The 25,628-nt window shown below is 44.9% G+C and overlaps 1 protein-coding gene across 3 annotated transcripts in view; it reads right to left on the bottom strand.

The window, feature by feature from the left end:
• LOC145340907 (beta-galactoside alpha-2,6-sialyltransferase 1-like) overlaps positions 1 to 25,628 on the bottom strand; it is a 149,014-nt gene that overhangs the window by 112,425 nt on the left and 10,961 nt on the right. Inside the window, exon 1 of one of the 3 annotated variants that reach the window (XM_080185468.1) lies at positions 4,336 to 4,492. The exons of the other annotated variants lie outside the window; for them this stretch is intronic. The gene's annotated coding sequence lies outside the window, so the exon portion shown is untranslated. Of the gene's footprint in view, positions 1 to 4,335; positions 4,493 to 25,628 lie in introns of those variants that run through there. 3 annotated transcript variants of the gene reach the window in all.

The raw sequence follows: 25,628 nt of genomic DNA, 5'->3' as shown, positions 1-25,628 counted from the left end.
GATTACATCTTCATGCTAACTCTCTTCTTTCATTCCACTGCCCGTTTATCACACAATTGGCTTCTGATTTATTAGCTGGGGCAGTATACAGCAAAAAGCTAATGGTATACAGCAAAAAACTAATTTGTTCACAACAAAATGTTTGGCACATTTGGAAGCCTGTCAGAAAGTTCAACACCAAGGATTTTGAAGGAGTCACGGGCACCAGCTTGGCACAAGATTTTGCACACAGTTTGGAAATGCTCTTTGCCTTGCTGGGCATCACAGCAGTCCAGCAATTTGTTCTCCAACCATGCCAGGGACTGGCAGTGGATCCATGGCACACCGACATGTTGGATGACAGCGTCTGTCCTCTCACCCTGCCATTCTACCTTACTGCTGCCTGTCAGACTGCAGCTGCCCATGCCGAGATGGTGCCAGTCTGAAGCCAGGCCTTCTGGACTTTGAACTGCTTGAGGTCATCCTCCTAAGTCAGCCATCTCCTCACAGAAAGAGAACAGCTTTCCATGAACCATGCTGCAGGCACTGAGGAGACACCTTGCAGGAGCAACAGACCAGACAAAGGAACATGAAACATGGAAAACAGGCAGTAAATTAACTTTGTTTCCAATTTGGTATAATTTCATCTATAAACTTTGTTTGCAATGTTTATTTTGCGTTGGTTTTTATTTTTGCACTATGGGTACCAGGACAATGTGATAGTCAGCAACAGGTGAAAAGTAGAGTGTTCCTGTAGCTGCCTGAGGGATTTACATTGTATTTACTGACATCACGCTCTAGTCCTGCATAGAGCAGAAACACACTGCCTAGGGTACTGCCTCCTCCCCCCCAACCCCCACCCACCACCACCCACCCTCATTCCTGCTCCTCAGCTGCTCACCTAGTAACTGGTGGTGGGCTCTGTGCCCTCATGATGATGGCAAGGTTGGGCATCTTGCAGCAGACCACCACACCTCGTTAACTGTGTGCTGCATTCCTTCAGGGCGGTTAAAGCAAAGGATTTACTGCTTAGACACACTGATGGTGGTTCTCTCTCACCTTTCTTGTGGAAGCATGGCTCACACTTGACATGGCATTAGCACACCATGCTGCCTAGGTTTGAGTTCTTTGCAAACCAGAGTCATGGACCGTGGCAGCAATGCAAAGCCCTTGTCCTGTAGCCACTGTGTAGTTTGTATCAGTGGTTCAAATGCATGTGATACAGTAGAAGGCCAATGAAGGTGTCATGAGTGCTGCCAGCATAATAGGCACCAACTTTCATGACATGCTGTGTATGATTGCACACCAGCTGCTCACTGACGGAATAGAAAAACTACTGATTCCACTACATGGCAAAGTTGACATGGAAAATCCACTAAACAATGTGAGTGCAGTCAATGATACCCGACACCATGGAGAATCCTTAAATCCTAGCAAATCCTGGTGCTAGGTCCACCTGCTTGCCTCTGTCAAATTAGTTCTCTTTTGGTATAAGTCTCAGTGACAAACGTTACATAAGTGGACAGCAAACTGAGACGTTATTAGTACTTCCAGCTTGGATGGAACCAGACTTGTAAATGCTCACTGTCACCGTTAGATGCACGGTAACTGGCAATGCTGCTTGCCCTGCTCCGAGGTTGCAGAGGTGGCTACAGCAGGTAGCAGATTTTAATGGGGGCATTTTACTGAAATGCAGATGCCTCGCACATTGGGAGAGGGGGGATTTTCTGTCAGCGTTCTCCATGGGCGAAAATGGCGACACTGGTGAAAAATTAAGCAAGACCTCGGGAACCAGAATCTCAGCAGCCAGATCTTGCTCTCTGATTTTCCCTGGCCATTGTTGGTGACAAAACGTTCTGGATGGGAATCTCATTTAGATCCATTTAAATAAATTTACCTACACTTGAAGGCCTTCCCCACCAATAGCTCCTCCCTACAAAAAAAATTCCTGCCTTGCCAACGTGATGTCGCATCAGCGAGGTTTACAATAGGTATTCAAAAACATGAAGCAGTCAAGGGGAACCTGCTAACGGTGCAAAGATAAGCATAGTCCCTAGAGAGGGAGCAAGTGCAGCAGTGCCAGGACCCAGTGCCAGGGGCAGGCCCTCTTCTCTGGAGATAGCCATTGTGGAGGAGGGGGAGGCTTCCCCTAATGTGTGGGAAATTTGCCCGATACATGTGGAGGGAGTTGCCTCAATGCTTGTGAGGAGTAGGGATGGTTACCCCATTACTTCTGAAGGGAGGGTATTGAATATTGTTTAAACACAGATCAGGATCAGGGTGCCATTTAAAAACTCTGCCCCAGATTCGGTGAGCCGGCATCGCTGGTTCTATCAGGCCCTGTCCCTCCAGTGTGGCAGCAAACACCAAGCCCCCAGATTTTTTGAGTACAAAGTCCTAGAGAACCTGGAGAGAAGCATCAGCTCTGCAGTTGGAGAACTGCACGCCGGTTTTCTTGCCACAGCCTATCCTCTGTGCACAGAGTGTGATTCTGCTCAGTGTTCCTGTTAAGGTTCAGATAGAAGAACTGCTCCCTGAGCACTCTGTGTGGGTATGGCCGCTTCTCTCCTCCCCCTTTCAGCAGCTTGTCCTAGTCTGTGTGGCCTCCATCCATTCTCCTGGTCATAATGTATTCCAAAGGGAAGGCTGAGAAGTGCACCATGTTTGAGGGCAATTTGTTTGTGCAGAAGCCTAAAGTCAGAACAATGACTTTCAACAACTACCACATCAATTCCCGCAACTTGACACAATTTTTGAAGTACAAAAGGCTTGCACAATCATTTCAAGTTTAAACAGCACCAGTGGGGAAATCTACATCCTTCATGCTGTTTAATACATGTCCAGCTATGTGAAAGCTTCAAAAGAGTGGCATCGATCAGAATATGATATTCCAAAATGGCAGTACCGGTGTCAAATCAATGTGTGCCATGCTCTGTCTCCCCGTATATCTCCAGCAGACATTTTAGTTCCTGAATGTTACTGAATTTAATTTCATATCCAGCATTTTCAATATAGCCTAAATATAAGCATGCATTCACAAACAAGCCGCATTAGATTTACAGAAAAAAAACTTTATTTTCCTCAGCAAAATACTCAGATATTGCAAATACAGTTTCACCTCTTTCAAACCCAGTGGTCATAGAGTCATAGAGTGGGATTTTCCAGCTATCAGAAAATCCCACCCGAGGTCAACCGCCCTTTGCATGGTCCAATCTTCGCTTGCCACGATTCCCGTGGTGGACAGAATGGGCAAGTTTGCTCCTTGGAGTTACAGCTCAGAAAGAGGCCCTTCAGCCCATCATATCTGCACTGGCCATCTCATCCTATTTTCCAGCACTTGGCCCATGGCCTTGTATGCTATGGCATTTCAAGTGCTCATTTAAATGCTTCTTAAATGCTGTGTGTGTTCCTGCCTTTACCAATGGTCGCCTGATAATGCAGATAAAGGAGGGTTTGCCCTGTTTTCACTGTATTATAACCTTACCTGAGCTTTCATGTTACTGCACTTCAGCAGCTACTAATATTTGGGAATGAAGTCGAACATAAGGTTGAATAAATGATTGGATTTTATTCAATGTAAAGAATTAAACTGCAAGTTCCTAAATTTTGGATTGTATTGTTGTCCCACAGAGATACTGGATACAACCTGTCTTTATAAGATGTACAATTTGTTAATGGGTTGGCGCTGGAGGTTTCGGCTGCTGTGCACAAAGCGGGGAAGGTAAGCCTGTGACCATATAAGCTATACGAGGTCAGAATACAAGCCTGGACAACAGCGCAGGAGTTACTATAAGAGACTGCAAACTCCAGCCTGGGGGCGAACAGTCAAGGGCAGTAACCTCATTTTCATCTATTTCCCTTATATTAAATATTGACTTGATTGGATTGGAATAAAGTTTTAAAAAAATCCCCTTATATTAAATATACAAAAAATAATGACATTATGTTGATTCCCAATATATGTTTCTTTATTGAATGGAGGCGAGGCAGAATAAATGTTCAATGCCCGCCCTTTAAAATGGCATTCAGCGATGACTTACGAGCAGCAATTAAACAAAAAAACGAAAACCCGCAGACGAGAGATCAAAGAGAAATTGGATGGACAAAGCAACAGTGAAGGGAAGTTTATAAATGCAGAGATCCGCTACACATTAGATACAAGCTATCCCAAATACATCGGTGAGCTAATATTCTAATTTGACATAGCCAATATTGCTTTCTTTTGAAACAGCACATCTGGCTAGCAGAAATTGAAAATAGGCCACTTTTATCAGCACCGTTCGCAGTCTGGACGAACAGCAGTAGCATCTTGGCAAAGGACAGCGATTCGGATTGAAACACTGGGCATGTACTTACTTGAGAAACTGCTTCTCCATGTATTTCTGAAGATTGCTTCTGCAGCATTGTACACACACTATCATTCTGCAAGTGGCAATGCAGGTACAGAAATGAGTGTAATTAAAGTCAGCAAATGATGGGAGTTTTCAGAGCCAGACTGTAACCAAATCACTTCTCGTTTCGGGGAAGGTTTAACTTCAGAACAGAGCAACAAAGGGAGAAGTGGGGGGCGGGGATTTGGAAAGCAAAAAAAAACTATGCGTTTCTCGTAGAACTATTCTCGAAAACGTTTGAAGCGGGTGGGAGATGTGATAAAAAGTTGTTGTAATAGCCAATTAAACATGGATCCAGCCATCTGAAAGGCTTGAAATGTCACTTTAAAATGTGAAAGTCATCAGTGTGAGAGGGAAATTTTATAATGTATTTATTTTTAAACGATAGCTGCTCAAAAATGCCAACAGTGGGGTCAAGATTCTTTCTCCAATTGAAGGTTGGTAGGGCAGCTCCTGCTATTGCTTTCCTGATTAGCTTTACACATGGGAGACTGATTTAATTCATTTTCCTCCTTCCTGTCAATTCAGAGGACACTAGGTGCCTTCCTGCACCTCAGTCAAGTGGCCATTATTTGCATGAGTCTTGACAGTGAGCAATAGTGAGTCAACCTTGGAGGGTATTATAGCTGAGATTAATTCTCCCACTCCCCCCCCCCCCCCCCCCCCATATAGATTGAGGCTAAATTAATTTAACTCACAATAACCACATTTACAACATGCTTAGTTGTGGGTGAAGCATCACACTGGTGCCTTTGGAAAACAATTCCGTGAATTTAGAGTCCAAATTATCTGTGACAAATTTAGGTCTTCCATCGATAGCTTTCTGGCTCACGAATGTCATTGCTTCATCAAGTTTGACATGTATGGATGTTAATTCAAAGTGATCTTTATCTATTTGCACGGTACTGCAGTGTGATACTGTAGTGGCCAACTTGTAACCTGGACCAAATATTTGTGTCTTTACGTATACTATTTCAATGTCTCCGGTTAACACTGCTGCTTCACAGCTCGAGGGACCTGGGTTCAATTCCAGGCTTAGGTCACTGCCTGTGTGGAGTTTGCACATTCTCCTCATGCCTGCCTGGGTTTCCTTCAGGTGTTCCAGTTTCCTCCCACAGTCCAAAGATGTGTGGGTTAGGTTGATTGGGCATGCTAAAAATTGCCCCTTAGTGTCCTGAGATGCATAGGCTAGAGGGATTAGCGGGTAAATGTGTCAGGATAAGGGGGTAGGGCCTGGGTGGGATTGTGGTTGGTGCAGACTCGATGGGCCAGGTGACCTCTTTCTATGAATCCTCTTATGAATTCATGAAAGCTTGCTGCTGATATTTTAAAAATTGACCACACACAGAGGGGTTCACACCCTCATGCACCTTTCTTTCCGAAAGCACACTGAATATGGATGGTAAGGAAAAAGGAACAGGGACTTCAGTTCTCTTCCATACATAACAACGTGACCCTGTTCAACTTGTCTTTGTGTAATGACACCATTTTTGTTTTAAAAAGTAACTTTTCCCTCTCAGCATTATCTTACCTAAACACTGTCACTCTAATAATTCATGATACTTTAGATTTGCTGTTTTCCCTCTTTTCAAAGCCTGATCACCTTTCAAACTTCCTGATTGGAAAGGATTTCTCTCTTGCCTTTCAGTCTTTATTCCTGATTTTGTAAATTTATGTCCTGCCAGCCAGAGCTGGAAAACAGAGTGACAAAGGGCAGAAGTTATAGCTGGGGCAAAGATAATTATGAGGCTATTAGGAGAGATTTAGGATACATAGGGTGGAGTAGGAAATTGCAGGGGCTGGGAACATCTGAAACTGGAGCTTATTCAAGGAGCAGCTACTGCGAGTCCTTGATAAATATGTACCTGTCAGGCAGGGAGGAAGTGGTCGAGCGAGGGAACCGTGGTGTACTAAGGAAGTTGAATCTCTGGTGAAGAGGAAGAAGGAGGCTTATGTAAAGATGAGACGTGAAGGCTCAGTTAGGGCACTGGAGAGTTATAAATTAGCCAGGAAGGAGCTAAAGAGAGAGTTAAGAAGAGCTAGAAGAGGACATGAGAAGACTTTGGCGGATAGGATCAAGGAAAATCCTAAAGCTTTCTACAGGTGTGTCAAGAATAAAAGACTGGTTAGGGCAAGATTAGGGCCAGTCAGAGACAGCAGTGGGAAATTGTGCATGGAGCCTGAACAGATAGGAGGCACTGAATGAGTATTTTTCGTCAGTATTCACGCAGGAAAAAGTCAGTGTAGTTGAGGAGAATACTGCGATACCAGGTAGTAGACTAGAAGGGATTGAGGTACATAAGGAGGAGGTGTTAGCAATTCTTGAGAGTATGAAAATAGATAAGTCCCCTGGGCCGGATGGGATTTACCCTAGGATTCTCTGGGAGGCTAGGGAGGAGATTGCAGAGCCTTTGGCTTTGATCTTCATGTCGTCATTGGCTTCAGGTATAGTGCCAGAAGACTGGAGGATAGCAAATGTTGTCCCCTTGTTCAAAAAGGGGATTAGAGACCATGCTGGGAATTATAGACCGGTGAGCCTTACTTCTGTTGTGGGCAAAGTTTTGGAAAGAATTATAAGGGATAGGATTTATAATCATCTAGAGGGAAGTAAATTGATTAGGGATAGTCAACACGGTTTTGTGAAGGGTAGGTCGTGCGTCACAAACTTTATCGAGTTTTTTGAAAAGGTGACCAAAGAGATGGATAAGGGTAAGGCAGTTGACGTGGTGTATATGGATTTTAGCAAAGCGTTTGATAAGGTTCCCCATGGTAGGCTACGGCAGAAAATGCAGATGCATGGGACTGAGGGTGATTTAGCAGTTTGGATCAGGAATTGGCTAGCTGATAGAAGACAGAGGGTGCTGGTTGATGGGAAATATTCAACCTGGAGTTCAGTTACAAGTGGTGTACCACAAGGAACTGTTTTGGGGCCACTGCTGTTTGTCATTTTTATAAATGACCTAGATGAGGGTGTAGGAGGATGGATTAGTAAATTTGCTGATGACACCAAAGTTGGAGGAGTTGTAGACAGTGAGGATGGATGTTACAGTTTGCAGAGGGACGTAGATAAGCTGCAGAGCTGGGCCGAGAGGTGGCAAATGGAGTTTAATACGGAAAAGTGTGAGGTGATTCACTTTGGTAAGAGCAACAGTACAGAATATAGGGCTAATGGAAGGACTCTTAATAGCGTTGATGAGCAGAGAGATCTCGGGGTACATGTGCATAGCTCCCTGAAAGTTGGCACCCAGGTTGATAAGGTTGTTAAGAAGGCATACGGTGTGATAGCTTTTATTGTTAGAGGGATTGAATTTTGGAGCCGTGAGGTCATGTTACAAATGTACAAAACTCTGGTGTGGCATACAGTCCTGGTTGCCGCATTATAAGAAAGGTGTGGAGGCATTGGAAAGGGTTTACCAGGATGTTGCCTGGTATGGTGGGAAGGTCTTATGAGGAAAAGCTGAGGGACTTGAGGTTATTTTCATTAGAGAGAAGAAGGTTACGAGGTGACCTAATTGAGGCATACAAGATGATCAAAGGATTGGATAGGGTGGACAGTGAGAGCCTTTTCCCTCGGATGGTGATGGCTAACACGAGGGGACATAGCTTTAAATTAAGGGGTGGTAGTTATAGGATGGATGTCAGAGGTAGGTTCTTTACTCAGAGGGTAGTAAGGGCGTGGAATGCCCTGCCTGCAGCAGTTGTGGACTCGCCAACTTTAAGGGCGTTCAAATGGTCTGTGGATAGGCATATGGATAACATTGGAATAGTTTAGGTTAGAGGGTCATTAGATTGGTTCCACTGGTCAGCGCAACATCGAGGGCCGAAGGGCCTGTACTGCACTGTAATGTTCGATGTTCTATGTTCTATGAAATACAATGGGTATAAAGTCATTTCTCAGCAATCTTAAAAAACACTACAGCTCGTGGGAATATAACAGCAACACCAGCTCATTTGTACCTTTACCATCTTTTTGAAAAATGATTTTGTATAAATCAGATATCATATCACAGCCCAGAGCCTTCATTCTCTGGTTGGACATACTCCTCAAGATGTGTTGCAGGATTCCTTGGAAGTCCCAAAGTGCTCATTACATGGAAATTGCCCGAAAAGTTTGAACTTCCAATTGGCAATTCCCCACCAACATAAACTCCCCAGGGCAGGGTTTTCCCATACCACCCGCCACCAAAGTCATAGCCGGCAGGACAGGACCATGCAAAGTTGACCTCGGGCGGGGTTTTCCTGTTTTGGGGGCAAGCGTGGCTGGGAAAATCCCATCTCCATTCTCCAAGACTGACTTTATTGAGTCAGAGACTTCAGAGTGTCTAGCTCAGTAACCCGGACCGTTCCCCAAGAAATATTAGCAGAGCTTTCTCTAATACCTAGGTAACTATGCATAATTACACACACTGACCACACACACCCCTCCATCCCCCCCTCCACCAGCTACCTGACTACCCCCTGACCAAACTGCTCCTTACTCCCTCACCCACTAACGTGGAGCCCTAACCCCTCAATGACCCACCTGTCACTGTATCCACCTCCCCGACCCACCTGTCATTCTATCCACCTCCCCGACCCACCTGCCATTCTATCCACCTCCCCGACCCCCCTGTCATTCTATCCACCTCCCCGACCCCCCTGTCATTCTATCCACCTCCCCAACCCCCCTGTCATTCTATCCACCTCCCCGACCCCCCTGTCATTCTATCCACCTCCCTGGCCCCCCTGCAATTCTATCCACCTCCCCGACCCACCTGTCATTCTATCCACCTCCCCGACCCCCCTGTCATTCTATCCACCTCCCCGACCCACCTGTCATTCTATCCACCTCCCCGACCCCCCTGTCATTCTATCCACCTCCCCGACCCACCTGTCACTCTATCCACCTCCCTGACCCACCTGTCACTCTATCCACCTCCCCGACCCACCTGTCACTCTATCCACCTCCCCGACCCACCTGTCATTCTATCCACCTCCCCAACCCACCTGTCATTCTATCCACCTCCCCGACCCACCTGCCACTGTATCCACCTCCCCGACCCCCCTGCCATTCTATCCACCTCCCCGACCCACTTGCTACTCTATCCACCTCCCCGACCCACCTGTCATTCTATCCACCTCCCCGACCCACCTGCCACTGTATCCACCTCCCCGACCCCCCTGCCATTCTATCCACCTCCCCGACCCACTTGCTACTCTATCCACCTCCCTGACCCACCTGCCATTCTATACACCCTCCCAACCCACCTGCCATTCTATCCACCTCCCCGACCCACTTGCTACTCTATCCACCTTCCCGACCCACCTGCCATGCTACCCACCACATCATGTTGGCCTCTGTGATGATTCTCTCTCTCTGCTCCCTCCCAGGATTGCTGTAATGAATGTGTTTGGAAGGATACTCAAGTGGAAGACAGAACTGAAAACTCATAGGGAGGTAAATCGGTAACTTTTTGCCTGATCTGGGTGGCAAATGAGATTCTGATTCAGATTGGAAGATTTGGGCCTTTCTTTTTTACAAATCACAGGGTGGTCCTCAGCTGGCGTGTAATGCACTAAAGGAAGAATATTAAGACATTGTTTAAGGTGCAGAGAAGATTTGAGAGTGATACTAGGGGAGAGAGGTTTATTATGCGGCGTCATTAGAGAAGCCGTTATTCTGTGTCTTCCAGCAAAGAAGACTATGGAGAGATTTAATCCAGAAGTTTAAAATGATGGAGCAGGGAAGGAGAAACTGTTTCCAAAGCAGAAGGGTCATTAACCAGACGAGAGAGAGTTAAGATGACTGATAAAAGAAATGAAGGTGAGTTGAGAATTTCTTCAAACGAGGCGCAATGCTTTGCCAGAAAACATGGTACAGCCTGATTCTCCGAACTTTTAAAGAAGAATTGGACATATATTTGAAAAGAAAGCATATTTAAAAAGGAAAATAAAATGCAGAACTGTGGGAAAAGGTGAGGGCAACAACTTTTCTTCAAATCCTGATTTTAAAAACTACTGAGAATGAACGTCACTAATTTTCTACCAAACCTCAAACCCACAGGTACAGATGCCTTTCCTTCCTGTTCACCGCCAATCCAATAATTCGATGGACACATTAGCTCCAGTCAGGTGCTAATAAAGAAGGAGACAGTTCAACTGTGACTAGGTTGACATTCACCATTTTAGTAAGGTTTTTAAAAAATCTGACCCTGGTTGAAAAGAAATTTTATGCAGGACACTCAGCAGAAATATAGGCCAGAATTCTCCAATGTCGTACCCCCTGCCATTCGCTGCCAGCGAGAACGGTGAATTTGGCACTCAGCCAAATTCCCATTCACTGCAGCGGGACTGGAAAATCCTAGCCAGGGCGAGATCGGAGAACTTGACCATGACCAACATGAAAGTTTGTCGAGGCAGGATATGCATATAGGTGGAGCTGCAAGGATATTTTCCAACTAACGAGGAAACAACTTTTGAACTGAATAATCCGGTTTCACTAAACTTAGTGATTTTGAAAAAGGGAAATTGGGATACAAAGTAAATTTAGCTCAATTTGTGTCGGTTAGCAGGCTTTGTCCTAACTGATCGGGTTTCAGACTAAGCAAGTGGAGGCACCTTATGAATTGACATAGCTGCTGTTCTAAAACAATAATTTTGAGGTACGTATGCACTGCAACGCAATTGTACCTCAATCACCAATACTCCTTTGCACTCTATAAAAGGTGAAAGTTTGTGACTTCAAGGGTGTAAAAAACAGAAGGTAATTTTTTGCAGAAAAAAATGTAGCTTTCTTAGTTCTTGCAACACAAAGCAGCACTGCACAAGCAGAATGAAAAGGCAACAGCAGCACAAATAACTAAATTGTGCGCTGACTTGAAATGAGGGGTAAATGTTCATTAAATGTTATTATTCAAAGTTGTTGTCTGGGATGTAGTGCTCCATATTTTCTTTTGCGCAACTGGCATTTTGTCGTCTGATGTTCTTTCAATGTTGGGATTTTCTCCTTGGGGATTTCACATACTGGTAAACCTTTCTTTCCCCTTTGAAGTTAAAAGCTGCATAAAACATCTTGTTTCGATATGTCAAAGCCATTGTTGAGCCATTGACTATTTAAGAATTACCAGCTCCATGCTATTTTTCTAGCCCAGGGTGTACAGTTTTTTTACATCTTTGTAAATGACGCCAACAGCACGGCTCAATTCCCACAATAGCTGAGCTTATCCATGAAGGTGTAGTGACCCTCAGGTTAAATCACCACTGGTCAGCTCTGTCTCTCTCTTTCTTGGGCAACACAGTGGCACAGTGGTTAGCACTGCTGCTGCACAGTGCCAGGGACCTGGGTTCAATTCCTGGCTTGGGTCATTGGGGTTTGCACATTCTCCCCATATCTGCATGGGTTTCCTCCAGGTGCTCTGGTTTCCTCCTACAGTCCTAAAAATGTGCTGGTTAGAGACACTAACCATGCTAAATTCTCCCTCAGTGTACTTGAACAGGTGCTGGAGTGTGGCGACTAGGGATTTTTACAGTAACTTCATTTCAGTGTTAATGTAAACCTACTTGTGACGCTAACAAATAAACTTTAAAAAAAGCGGGAGCGTAGCCTATGGTCTGGTGGGTCTTTGGTGACTTTCATGTTCGTAATTAAAGACCCTCACTAATTATATTTTAACATAGCTGAAGCAGAAACACCAGAAGTATGCCTTGAAGTGTACTTTTACTGGACCTAATAGTAAGAAACTGGCATACGAATGCTTGACTCATTCATATGGAATTCTTTTCTTATTTTGTTTCAACACTGCTATTAACTGACGATAAAGTGCACCAGCTTCTGTGCAAAAATTTGGCTTTGGTCATCTTGTTTGTGTTTTGCGAAACTGAAGCCCTGTTTCGTCAACTAAATGTTATCTCCAAGTGGCTTGTACAAGGCGGCTCGCACTTAAATAAGCAATATTGTTTTGCAAATTTATAAGACATGTGATTTTGTTTAAAATCAACTTCCAGTTCTATCAGTTAGAATTTCCTGTTGAAGGAAATAGCTGTGACTTTGCTCATCAAAGCTGAAATTTATTTGACTGCACCTTTATTTTTGCTACACTCTCGGTCTTAAAGGGCAGGTATAGATCAAGTTAGCTCTTGAATCTGTTACAGAAGTGCACTGCAATTTTCTTAAATCCTATTTTCCTCCCCGACGTCTCACCACATAAATGACATACATTTTCTTAAAAAGAAGCAAGTTTTATTTAAAAAATGTCATCAACTCAGCAGCTTCTCGTACAAAATAATCCAATATATAAACAGTTAGTCTTGATTTAATATTGAAAATTGTACTGGCCACAATTGCTGAAAGGTTCAGAGAAATTTCCATCGTTTCAGGAACATTTTAAAAACTTACCAAGGATGGAATTTTCCATTCTCTGCACTGAGTGCTGGTTGAGGAAAGCAAACTGGTGTGCAAGCTGCACAGTCAGCCTTTTGCTGTGGATAATCCAGCAATCTGTGCAAAGAAAAATCTGGAGGCATGACCCACATTGTCATACTGGCAGGATGGGCTGGAAAAAGTTGGCAGTCAGTGCCAGGGTGTCCAGGTATCAGGGGCAATGCAAGGATACCTAGGGCCAGTGCAATGCAGCACCAAGGTCTCATTCCGGGGGCAGTGCCAAGGTCCTGCACAGGTATGTCCTTTTCCCCCCCCAGGGGCTATACTTACTTGTGCGTCCCCTGCGGGTTCCCTTCACCTGGTACTCGTTTTAAAAAAGCAGTGGCAAACCTCACCGACATGACAGCAAATCAGTAGGGGGAATTCCGAATGTGGGGGAACGATACGGTGGGGAAGCCCACTAATTATATTTAAATTTATTGAAACTAAGTTCTCAAAGTTCCTGGGTGAGAACCTTGGTATGGCACTGGAAGCTGGCTGGGAGATACAGAAGACAAAATCTCATCAGTGACATTCTCAATATTTTGGGCCGGCTTCACCATTTGCATCATGGTAAACGTGGGCACAAAACTACAGTTACAATGTGACACTTAAATAGTGATAAAGCTGCTGGACTGTTTGGAGTATCTTTAATACTGTTATTTGAGACCAAAATTAGAAATACCTAAAGCAGAAAATATAGCTAAATTTGCTCTCCTTCAGCAATTGTGCCTTCTGGAACTCTCTTCCTGGACTATTCTGTTGCTCTACGCATTTGTCTGTGTTTCTCTCTGTTTCACTCTATATCTCACACTCCTCCCTAACTTGACTTCAAAAATTTCCAAATTATTTATTTCTTAAGCTCTAAGTCTCTTATTTCACATTTCCTCACTTCCAAGTATAGCTGTTTAGCTCTGAAAACCATAGCATGTATTGGACTATGGAAGGCTAGAAAAATGTAAGTTATTGTGCTCATTTTCTCTCCATTTTCTGTTGAGCTTTTATTGTTAGACATTTTAATTTTGTCTTAGCTCTTGAACTACAGACTTGTCAGAAAATGAGTTTATCAGACATTCCCCAAGTCTACAATGCTGCACTGTTATTGATTTCTCTTTATGTGCACGTAATATTAGTCCTTTGATTTATTTGCAATGCAAGGAAGTATGATTCACTACTCAAAAGCTAAGCACTGACTGTTTGAACTGATGACATTGCAATAGTGATTAGTTTCAACAAGAAGAAATATTCTGCATCATTTTTGAGAAGACGAGAGCATTAATTACTTCTGCAATGGTAAAACATATGGGCAAATATTGGCCAGGACTCTTTGACCTAGCCTGCGGCTGGGAATCTCTGGCCGCGCTGCTGTTAATGGAGATTTGGCTGAGTACCAAATTCTCTGTTCTCACCGGCAGAGGTTGTGGCTGACATTGAAGAATTCCGTCCATTATTCTTCGACTGTGTATACTATTGCATATACTGGATACAAATCAATGGGACTTCCATGTCTAGGGGCCTTATTGAGTAGATAAGACCTCTAATTGTGAATTAAATACTCTCAAATATTCAAATCAAAAACATTTTTGTTCTCTGAGTTACAGCCAAATCCCATAAAAGCTACCATTGTGTTGTGAAAATCCAACCAGTTCAGTAATGTCCTTCTGGAAGGGGCCTGCTGTCCCCACCCAGTCGAATCTCATTCTGACTTAAATTCCACAACTATGGGCTTAATTCATAATGCCAAAAGTTTAAATGAGCAGAGACTGGCAGAATTTGAGGCAGCCATTAAAAGCAAGAAATTCAATTAACACAAGATAGTTCTTCTAAATTAGTGCCTGGCTCAATGAGATACACATCAAGGATTAGTTTCATCATGGGACTAATGCAAAATCTAGAAGTATAGATTAAAAAAGCAGACTTAACACCTTCAACATATGTAAGTGTTGCCTGGGAATAGAGGGATACAAACGGATGGTCTAGTTAGGAACACATGATCGGTGCAGGCTTGGAGGGCCGAAGGGCCTGTTCCTGTGCTATATTGTTCTTTGAAAACAGTCAGCTGAAGTAAATGCGAAGGCTTATGCAGGGTATCTACTGATGTCAGCTCAATCCCCTCACATGGTCAAATTCTGAGCCAGATTTCACAGAGCTGGTCCAACTCCATTTAAGAATGGTGAGTGAGACTCAGATACAAGAGTCCCAATCAATTCCAGTGGATTTAGTTTTAGATAACAGGGGAGGAGGCATATGTGAATCATAAAGGCAGGAAACCCAAATACAGCAGGGCCGTTTGAAATTAGTGCTGAATTCAAACACACCCCATTTTCACTCATCCGAGGGCCTTAACCTACAGTGTAGGAATCACAAATGGATGGAGGAGGTGCAAACTCTCTTGAAGAGTGGATGAGGCCCATTAAGTGTCACGATCTGAAATTATTTAACTTCCATGCCCTTCAAACTGAAAAGAAGCTGCAGCTGCCAGTTAGACTAAACAGTATGGAGTGGGTTGATTGACAGGCCATTAGATATTGCTTAGAAAAAAACATCCATTGTCTGTTCCTAATATTTCAATAGAGCTCATTTTGATATTTCCCAAAGGCTGGTATTACAGATGGGCCCATTATGAATGTTTGGCTGAGTTTCAAAAGTACTTATCTCAGCAGCTGTGAGGGGGTGGAATGGCAAAAATCACATTTTGATTGATAATTTTAAGTGGTTACTAAAAAGGGTTCACTGCCTTTAAGGTTACTGAATAGAAGTTTGTTTTTGTAACTGTTGGATCATATGAGAGGATTTAAATCTTGGAATGGGTTTCATGAAAGAGCTTTATTCTGTATCAAGTGTGTATGAGTGAGAGTTCACTTTGATTATTAGAGGTTTAAAATTTTCATCTCCACATAGCTCCTGAAGTCTGCCTTTAGTTGATCAGAGAATACCTACAGGGCAGAAGGAGGCCATTCGGCCCATCGAATCTGCACTGACCACAATCTCACCCAGCCCCTATTCCCATAACCCTACGTATTTACCCTGCTAATCCCCATGGTACTAGGGTCAATTCACCATCACCAATCAACTCAACGCACACATCTTTGGACTGTAGGAGGAAACTGAAGCACCCAGAGGAAACCCATGCAGACATGAGGAGAACGTGCAAACTCCACATAGACATTGACCCGAGGCCGGAATTGAATCCAGATCCTGGTGCTGTGAGGCAGCAGTGCTAACAACTGTGCCACCATGTTGTCCTGTGATCAACTGAGGTAAACACAGTAAGTCTCACACCAGGTTAAAATCCAACACGTTTATTTGGTAGTAAACACCACTAGCTTTTGGAACGCTGTTTCTTTGTCAGGTGAGTGGGGAGTTCTGACCACAAACAGGGCATATAAAGGCACACACAGTTTACAGAATACTGATTAGAATGCAAGTCTTTGCAGCTAATCTGCTAGTCAAGTCTTAAAGGGGCAGACAATGTAAGTGGAGATAGCATTAAGCATAGGTTAAAGGGATGTGTATTGTCTCCAGACAGGACAACCTGGATCTTGGGTTCATGTCACACTATCTGTAACCCCCATGACTTGCCTGAACTTGCAACATCTCACTTACTGTCCTGTCATTTGGCATTTACTACCAAATAAATCTGTTGGACTTTAACCTGGTGTTGTGAGACTTCTTACTGTGTTTACCCCAGTCCAACGCCGGCCTCTCCACATCATCAATTGAGGTGACATGGGAGTATGAGAAGGCATGGGGATGGGATGTGAGGCTAGAGAGCTTAACAGCAACTGCCACAAATTTTAGAGAAGCAAGGCAAGCCTGTTAACAAGCCTGCCTTGGCATTCACCCCTTACTGTGGCAGCCTCCGATCTGCTTCTTAGATCAGTAGGCCTGATTCAATTACTCACGCAGTGAAAATTGTGAGGGTTGGGGCACTTGTTATCTTTAGGAGGGTCTGCCAAATCAGGACATTTCCCAGTTTGAGTTCTTGCCCCTCTCCCCCATTAGTGAGAACCCCCTGTCATAGAAAGTCTTTCACAAATGATTAGAAGATCTGAATAATTCTAATATTAAACAGTTATTGAAATGCAAAAGAAGTGGCTATAACTGAAAATATAGTCAGGGTCAATTTGATTCCAAGCTTGCCATCCTTGGGAATGGCGACAGAGCCTCAATGTTTGGCAAAACCTTGGAAGTCATCCATCTCGCCAGTGAGATTGCGACTTTCATAACAGGCATGAACCTGATTTACATTCATTTTAATATATTTACATTTCATTAACTTATATATCAACCCTGCCGTATCATCAAACGAGCCGACCTGACGTCACATTGGTGTGCGTTACAACAGGTTCACCTAGACACGAACCTGTCGTAGCAATCACCCCAGGGCATAAAGGTGAGTCTAGCCCCTCAGGGCAAGGGACATCACCAAGCAATGCACAGGCCATGTTCCTGGCATTGGTTGGCACTAACAGATTAGCACCATACCAATGTGACAGTGCCAACCTAGTGGTGCCCACCTGGCAATACCAACCTATGCCAAGTGGCAGTGCCAGGGCAGACCTCAGTGGGATCCTTATGTGGTGGGGTGGGGGGGGGGTTCATTTATTTGTGATGGTGGGAGGAGCAGACTTGGGAGCTTGAGATACCAGGGATGGGGGTGTCAGAATTGGCTGTGCGGGTGCGGGGAAGGTCTGATGTGCAGGGAAAAGTGGGGAGGGGGATGATGGCACTGACTATTGGGAAGAGGGTGGGGGGATATTCCAGGGGAAAGAGGGAGGATGCTGACATTGATTGTGTGAGCGGGGGGGTTGGGGAAATGTAGTCCAATATTCAGAGGTGGGGGTGTCGACACGGACTGTGTGGGTGGAGGTTGGGGGAAAGTGGTTCACTGTTCAAGGGAGGGGGTTCGGGTGGAGGTGCCAGCACCATTGTTGGGGGGGGGGGGGGGGGGGTGGTGGAGAAGGGTCAGGTGTTCGGGGGAAAGGGAGAGTGTCAGCACCGACTGCTGGGAGGCTGGGTGGGGGGGAGCAGCCGAGGAATAAGCCTCTGATCATGGGGTGGAGGGGTTGGAGGGCAGCCCTAAGACCTCCATGGTGGGCTGGGGGGGCGGAGGGGTGGTTGTCACTGTTTGTTCTGGACATGACACCCCGATATCAGTTTAGCCTGGCTTTGCCAGCATTTTGAAGACCCATCCCCCTACAAGATGGCGTGAAACATGCTCGGCTGTTTTTTTGTGACAGTGCATAGTAAGATTCGGAGAGAAAACTGACTTGTTTCTCACATGCCATTTTTCTCACCACAGCCAACACTTCTACTACTTTTTGGTAAGATTCCGCCAAATACCCCGTGGCAATTCATAGAATCATAGTATCCCTACAGTGCAGAAGGAGGCCATTCAGCCTGTACTGACAACAATCCCACCAGACCCTGTCCCTGTAATCCCAGGTATTTACCCTACTAATCCCCCTAACCTACATATCTGGGACACTAAGGGGCAAGTTAGCATGGCCAATCAACCTAACCTACACGTCTTTAGACAACTGCAAGTCAAGAACATAGATTTCTGTATTGAATGAGCACTGCTGCAGTTATGCTGTAATATTATACACAGCAGAATAGAAGATGAATACTGATGGCATCAATAAATTAAAGGTCATCTATATTTAGATTCTGAAGGGGAGATAAGATGAGTTGAAAATTACCTTTCGTTCAAGTTCAGCTGAACACTGTCAGTGATCTGAAAAAACAACCCAACTTGTGAACTCTGGCCTTCAGTTAAAATTCTCAGCAACCCTACAGATTCTAGGAGGATGAGCACACTTCATTCTTAATTCCTTCAGGAGAATAGGCTACCAAAACTCCACATCAGGAATTAGTGTAGTTAAAAAGGATCAAATGTCAGAACTCTCACATCATCTACATGTTGTCAATCAAGTCTGCCCCTGCAAGTACAAACCTGTAGGAAGTTGTACTTCCTACAAACCTATTGTTGAGTTTACCAGAAATACTCACCCGAATCTTTACAAGATGCTTTTTATCACATGAAGTTTTAAATCAAAGTTGGAAATTAGCACAGAAGAGCTGGTAGTTTTTCACTATTTTTGCACAGTGGTTAGCACAGCTGTCTTACAGTGCCAGGACCTGGGTTCAATTCTCAGCTTGGGTGACTGTCTGTACCGAGTCTGCACATTCTCCCTGTGTCTGCGTGGGTTTCCTCCAGCTGCTCCGGTTGCCTCCCACAGCCGGAAAGATGTGCTGGTTAGGTGCATTGGTCTTGCTAAATTCTCCCACAGTGTACCCGAACAGGTGCTGGAGTGTGGCGGCTAGGGGATTTTCACAGTAACTTCATTGCAGTGTTAATGTGAGCCTACTTGTGACACCAATAAATAAACTTTAAGCTTTAAGTACTACATTAGACGACCACGACAATACTTAAGATACAATAGATAACATCAAAAGTAAATTGTTAGCGAGCTACGGTTTACATTAAACCTGCGGTTCTGTGTCTTCCCATGTACATGGGGAGGTGAAATGGAGCGGTCGTGAAAAGTAATTCATCGGAGGTAAACTTTGCAAAGTGTGGGAACACAAACCTTCCTTGGCAGCACTGAGGCTTCCAGTTCACATTATTTTAGGGATGAGCATAGCCAAATATGCTCATATGGCAATAATAGCTGACCTTTTGCCACTTGCTTGATGGCTCATTATGGCGACAACAAATTGCACTGAAATGCCTCATCGTTTATTTTGAACATTAAATTATTGTGACAAAAAATGTTCCATGGCCCTTTTTGTGCTTGTTTATGCCTCAAATAAAAGAAAAACTTTGCTTTCGACATATAAATATTTTGGCACATCTTTGAATTAGCTGTGTTATAACATCTTGTCTTACAGTAAATTATCCTGTCTGTCTAATGGTGCAATGCAGCTTGGGTAAGTTTTAAGTCCAGTTGGCTAGAATTAGCATTTTGATTCGAAGGTCACGGATTCCAACGTGAGCTCATAACCTAGGTCAACATTTCAGGAAAGTATGGAGGGGGTGCTGCATTCAAAGGTTTTATTTTTCTGATAAGGCATAAAGGGCCGGATTCTCTGAAATCGTCCATTTCCATTCCACTGCCAACAAGAATGGAGAATTTGGCACTCAGCCAGAATTCTATCACTGCAGCGGCACTGGAGGATCCCAGTCTCAGTTGAGTCTTAAAGTCATAGAGGTTTACAACATGGAAACAGGCCCTTCGGCCCAACTTGTCCATGCCGCCCATTGAGATCAGAGACTCTGACAAAAAATTCTTATGGCACTACTTAAAGCAATACAAGGAAGCTTTTCTGAATTCTTAGCCAAGTTATCTTTCGAACCATAGTAAAACAAATAACATGGTCATTTATCTCATTTGTCGCTTATAGGATTTAGCTTTAGGCAAATTGGTTGACCAGTGCCCAAAACATTTTTTTAATTAACCATAACGCTCTCATCATCTAAAGTGACATCTGCACCTTCTCAATATCATGGACGTTCATCACATGTCCATGCAAGATAAGGAATGGCAGCTTTTTGCGTAGGTGTGTATTTGCACAATAATAAAAGCCTTTCCACCGCTTTAGTGGAGTCATATTCCCACATTAACTTCTTCAGCTCTCCCTTACCACTCTCCTCAATTGCTCATCTACTCCTCGTTCTCTCTTCTTGCAGCTGGTGTACAATGCCGTAAAAGAAACGCCACTGGGCATGACACCAGCAACAAATATCACCCCATTTTTTTTTCAAGAAGTTCATGGAACTTGAGGGATGGTACTTTGCTCTTGTCATGTTGCATGGGGAGGTTGGCCTACACCTACAATCTTGACCTGCCACCCTTGCAAAGCTTCACAGCCACCTGTTCAGATCAGCTTTTCATTTGGGGAGGTCATGCAGGTCCATTCTTTGTTTCCACCTACCTTTTGTCCAGATTCATCGCAGCAATTGGTAGTGAAGGAGGAAGTTGATGATGAAGACGAAAAGAATGTTGAAAACCAAGCTCCCACAGCAGTCACAGCTGCATTTATTGTATTCTCTGAGGGTCAACCTTCCAACATGTAGCCTGTAGCTACAACAAATGATTAAACTAAGCTGCTCTTTGACAAGAGCCATTTCAGTCTCATGATCCTGATGTACAGCGTAAGAACACCAGCATCATTTGTAAATTAATTTACAGGATGTGGGCTTGACTAGCAAGGCTAGCATTTACTGCCTTATCTTAATTGCCCTTCAGAAATCTTCTTGAACTGCTGCAGTCTCTGTACTGTAGGTACACCCATAGTACTGTAAGGGACGTATTTCCATGGTTTTGACCCAGTGCCAGTGAAGGAACGGGAGAGAATCATATCCATTTTTTTCAGCGACCTTTCAGACATGATATTATGGCACATTAGTGCAAAAAGAGAGGCAAAGTGTGATTCACGTCAGTAGAGGGAGTGAATGGAGTCTCTTCTTGCCAGAAAGCCGGCTGCTCATGCTAGAGTGTGCGATTGCAAATGCGCAGATCTCTCTGTTCTGCCCCCACCGCCCGCCCCCCCAAACCCCTGGGATTGCTGGCCTCCAAGGCCAATTGCCTTTGCAATCCCTGGATATTGCCCCGATGCCCTGCCCACCCGCCCTTAGCCAATCACATCTCCAATACTCATTCTGGACAGTTGCCCTCTAACCCCACACCCTTAACTACCCCCAGCTGATTGCTCCCCCAACCCCCCACCAATTGCACTCCCACCACCCCCTCCCTGGCCCAACAATTTCCATCCTGGCTAACTCCTGATTTCAGAGTGCACACCTCCCCCACCTCACATTTAGCTCTGCCCATTATGGCCACACCCCTCACCTTAGGCCTCACCTGATCATGGCCCCACCCTCTCTCTTAGGCCCCAGCCTATCATGGCCCCACCTCCAATGGGTACTGCCATGATCTCACCTGCCCCAGCCACTCAGGGGGCCTAAATGCCTCCAGTCCCACTAGCGAGATCATCACATCAGGTTCCCATTGGTTTGAATGATACATGATCCTCACAGGTGAGGACCTCCACCAGTAAGGCTGCTAAGGCAAGTGAGCCCAGACGATAGCATCAAGGACTCACTAATAATATTTAAATAACGATTTAAACATTTAAGTAAATATTTAAATCCACCTCACACCCTTCCCAGGCACAAGGCTGAACGTGCTGGCAACGCGGGGGCAGTAAGATTGCGAGAGAGGAGAAACTGGATGAGAAATCCGGTTTTTCACCTCTCTCACAATCTTATTGGCTCGCCATGCTGATTAAACGGCGTGACAAGATGCTAAGATTGCCCCACAGAATTCTGTACAAAAAAAACAAAAAAATTATATTTGAAATTGCTTTCTTTGATGGAAAATCATTGTATCATTATCTGATTGCGTAGAATCATAGAACCCCACAGTAGAGGCCATTCGGCCCATCAAGTCTGCATTGACCACAATCCCACCCAGGCCCTACCCCCATATCCCTACATATTTTACCCACTAATCCCTCTAAGCTATGCATCTCAGGACACTAAGGGGCAAGTTTAGTATGGTCAATTAACCTAACCCGCACATCTTTGGACTGTGGGAGGAAACCGGAGCACCCGGAGGAAATCCACACAGACACGAGGAGAATGTGCAAACTCCACACAGACAGTGCCCCAAACCAGGAACCGAACCCAGGTCCTTGGAGCTGTGAAGCAGCAGTGCTAACCACTGTGCTACCGTACCGCCAAATGGGTCAAAGGAGATGCCCGTTTACCATGAGCAACATCTTCCTCCTTCAAGTAGCATGCCCTAAGATTGGTCCATGATTATGCTTTGAAAAGTACTGCAAGGGTTTGCCACTGGCACCTGCAATATGGCCAACCAGGCACCTCTCTGACTCTTACCATCAAATTTAAAAGTTTTTGCAGGCTGTTTAGCCACATTATAAACACGCTTTCCGTGGCCATTAGGTCTTGGGGTGGGACTTGAACCCAAGTGGAGTGGGATTGTGTGGTTTCACTAGCAGTGTGTCTTGCTGCCCAGCCTTACAGAAACCATTGGTGTTGGAACATGCTGCAGCACGATGTGGAAGTTCTCGCTGTAGCCAACTGCATTTATCAGCTAAGTTTTTATTTTGTTTTTGAGCAATCCTTTGTAAAATGCATCTAACTTCCAAACAATTCCAAAATGGAAATGATTCCCTGACCAAATGAGCAAAAATGTTGACATATTACATCCCCCAACTCCACAAACGGATCCCATCACAGATGCTGCTGCATGAAGATTTTGTTCCAATACATCTGCTGCCAAAGGCTCCGGGATCAAAACTGGAAGGCCCCAGAAACAGGTGCGGAGGGGCAATGTGCAAATAATCTGCACCTGTTGAAAGCAATGCCAGCAGCAAGCAAAATTCACTAACAGTCTGCTAACTAGAACGATTGCGGCATCAAGCCGAGCACTGCTGGATGGCCACATCTCCACAGGGGGCTTAGGTTCTTGTGAGACTTTGAGGTTAGTCTGTTTGACATCAAACCAGCTATCACTTCTGAAAGGCAAAGGCTGCAATTTTACTGTCTCACTTCACCATTGATGGACATAGTTAGCCGGTAAAATCACGCGAGAGCCGAAAAGTTTGTTCGCACCCAATCTCTCGGCTCTCACTATTTTACCAGCACCGGATTTCTGATGTGGTCAGCCTCTTGCCCATTTCCAGCAAGAAGCTGAATAATTTACCTAAATTTAAGTAAAGTTAAGTCAGAGTTTACAAGGCATTAGGAAGCCCAGTGTCAATCGTCCGAGTTCGTTTGTCTTTATGGCCTCGCCGCGAGAGGGTCTCTCCAGCGAGGAAAGTTCTTGCTCCCCATGAACAGGAACCAGTCGTCTTGCTCTCGCCGGTAAAACTGAAGGGCATTGAGGCCCCCAGGGAGGCAGGGGGCAAAAGGGAAGGTGCCCCTTGGGCAGTACCAGCCTGGCACCTTGGCAATGCCCACAAGTCACTTTGGCATTGCCCATAGGGCCTTGGGGCAGGGCCTATGGGTATGGTCTGGAGGGATGGGGCCTATGTAAGCAGAGTGTGTAGGGGCAGGGCCTGTGGGCTGGGGCCTGGAGGAGCGGGACCAGGCCAGGGCAACCCAATCAGGGAGGGAGAGTTCACTGCACACTCTGTGATTGATGGGGGGAGGGAGTTGGGGGGGGTGTCTGTTCTCATTCTGCCTGCATTTGGTGTGGGGGGCATAATCGGTCTAGGTGGCGTGAGGGGGGGGGCTATATTTTTGGATGGTGTTGGGCTGGTGATCGGTCACAAGCCTCTGCGATTGCAGGGGTGGGATGGGTCAAGAACAGCTGCTACAGCAGAGGCCTGGCAGGTTATTCTCTCCCTCTGTCAGCTCTCTGCTGCTGGAATTGCGCGTGTGCAGCCACAGAAGTCGGCACACGTGCAGTTGTTCCCTCTGCTGCCTGAACAAGCTGGCTGACGTGTCCAGCCCCGCCCACTGCCTATAGTAGCTAGAAGCAGGCTAGCCCATCTTTTCATGTATTACGGGCATAAGATTGGAAGTAAAAACATGCCCAACAAAATGGATCTAATGGATCTGCAAGTCTCCCAATTTCACATTAGCTGGACACTTTGAACTTTTCTTGTAAAATTCCACCCAGCATCTATACTGAAGCATCTGGAGAAAACTCACACAGACACAGCCAGAATGTGCTAATTCCACATAGATAGTCACCTCAGGCTGGAATCGAACCCAAGTGCTAATCACTGTGCCACTGCGTCGCCCACTGCTGCTTTGGAACTGTCGTTTTGCAATGCCTTTTATTTCAGGATTGTGCTCAAGAGGACTCTGTGTTGGACAGTAACAGAGGGATGCTAAGAAGTGGAACTGATATACAATAGGAATCTGTGTTTGTATCCCCAGGAACTGGAGTCAAATGATAAGCTCACAGATAGCCCTTCCGGAATGTGAACCTCACTGTGTGCTTCCCTCTCTTCCTGAACAGTTTCTCAATCACTGGTGGTAAAGGCTGTACCGTGTAAATGACAAAGTGATTGAGAATAAAGCAACTGATCACAAAGTAGGATAGCAGCTCCAGTGAGCACTGGAGAGCTCCTCCAGAGTGGGTAAAGCTGTTGTGGTCTGCTCTATTATGTTTCACATCCAGAATGGCCCTCATTGTACACATACAGGCTATATGGAGCTGGCAAGCGGAGTGGAATCATGGAACCAGGTGCAAAGTTTATTCATTGCCAACCCAGTGATGGTTCATCCATCTTTGTTGCACTGAAGGTCTTAAGTCTCGAAATCTTTCCATATAATTACTAGAAGTCGGTCACTGGGAGTTCAAATCTCTTCTTAAGAGTTTTCAGTTTCTACAGGGATTTTAACAAAGGTTTCCTACTGAGGTCCTTCTTCTTCTTATCCTGTAAGGAACTTGTCTTCTAGCTTGCTGCCTCTGCACCATTTCCATCTCATACTGAAGTTTTAGGGGGATAGCTATTATGGCACCTATGACTGGAGGTAAGTCAGAGCCCTGGTAACCAATGCATTGACCAAATGTAACATCATTCTCTATAGACTGCCTCAACTGAAATTACCTTCCAAAGCACCCACCACTTTGACGAACTCAGATGCAGTCAAGTCAATTACTGACTCATTTGCAGGCTTTCAATGCTCCTTTTCAAAGGCACTAATGGGGATGAAGGGGGCGCTTCCTGCTGTTGAATGCATGTTCAGCTGTACAAGGCTAAGAGAGGATGTAGTTAACTGGAGCAACAAGGTCCAACATGCCTGGACTGGCACCAAGTCAATATTGCACACTGACTAAGACTGCATGCTGCTGACATACATTACTAATAAT

Source organism: Carcharhinus amblyrhynchos, chromosome 3 (assembly GCF_965287045.1).
Source record: "Carcharhinus amblyrhynchos chromosome 3, sCarAmb.v2.hapA, whole genome shotgun sequence".
NCBI classification, from domain to species: Eukaryota; Metazoa; Chordata; class Chondrichthyes; order Carcharhiniformes; family Carcharhinidae; genus Carcharhinus; species Carcharhinus amblyrhynchos.
This window is presented reverse-complemented; position numbering and strand designations above follow the sequence as displayed.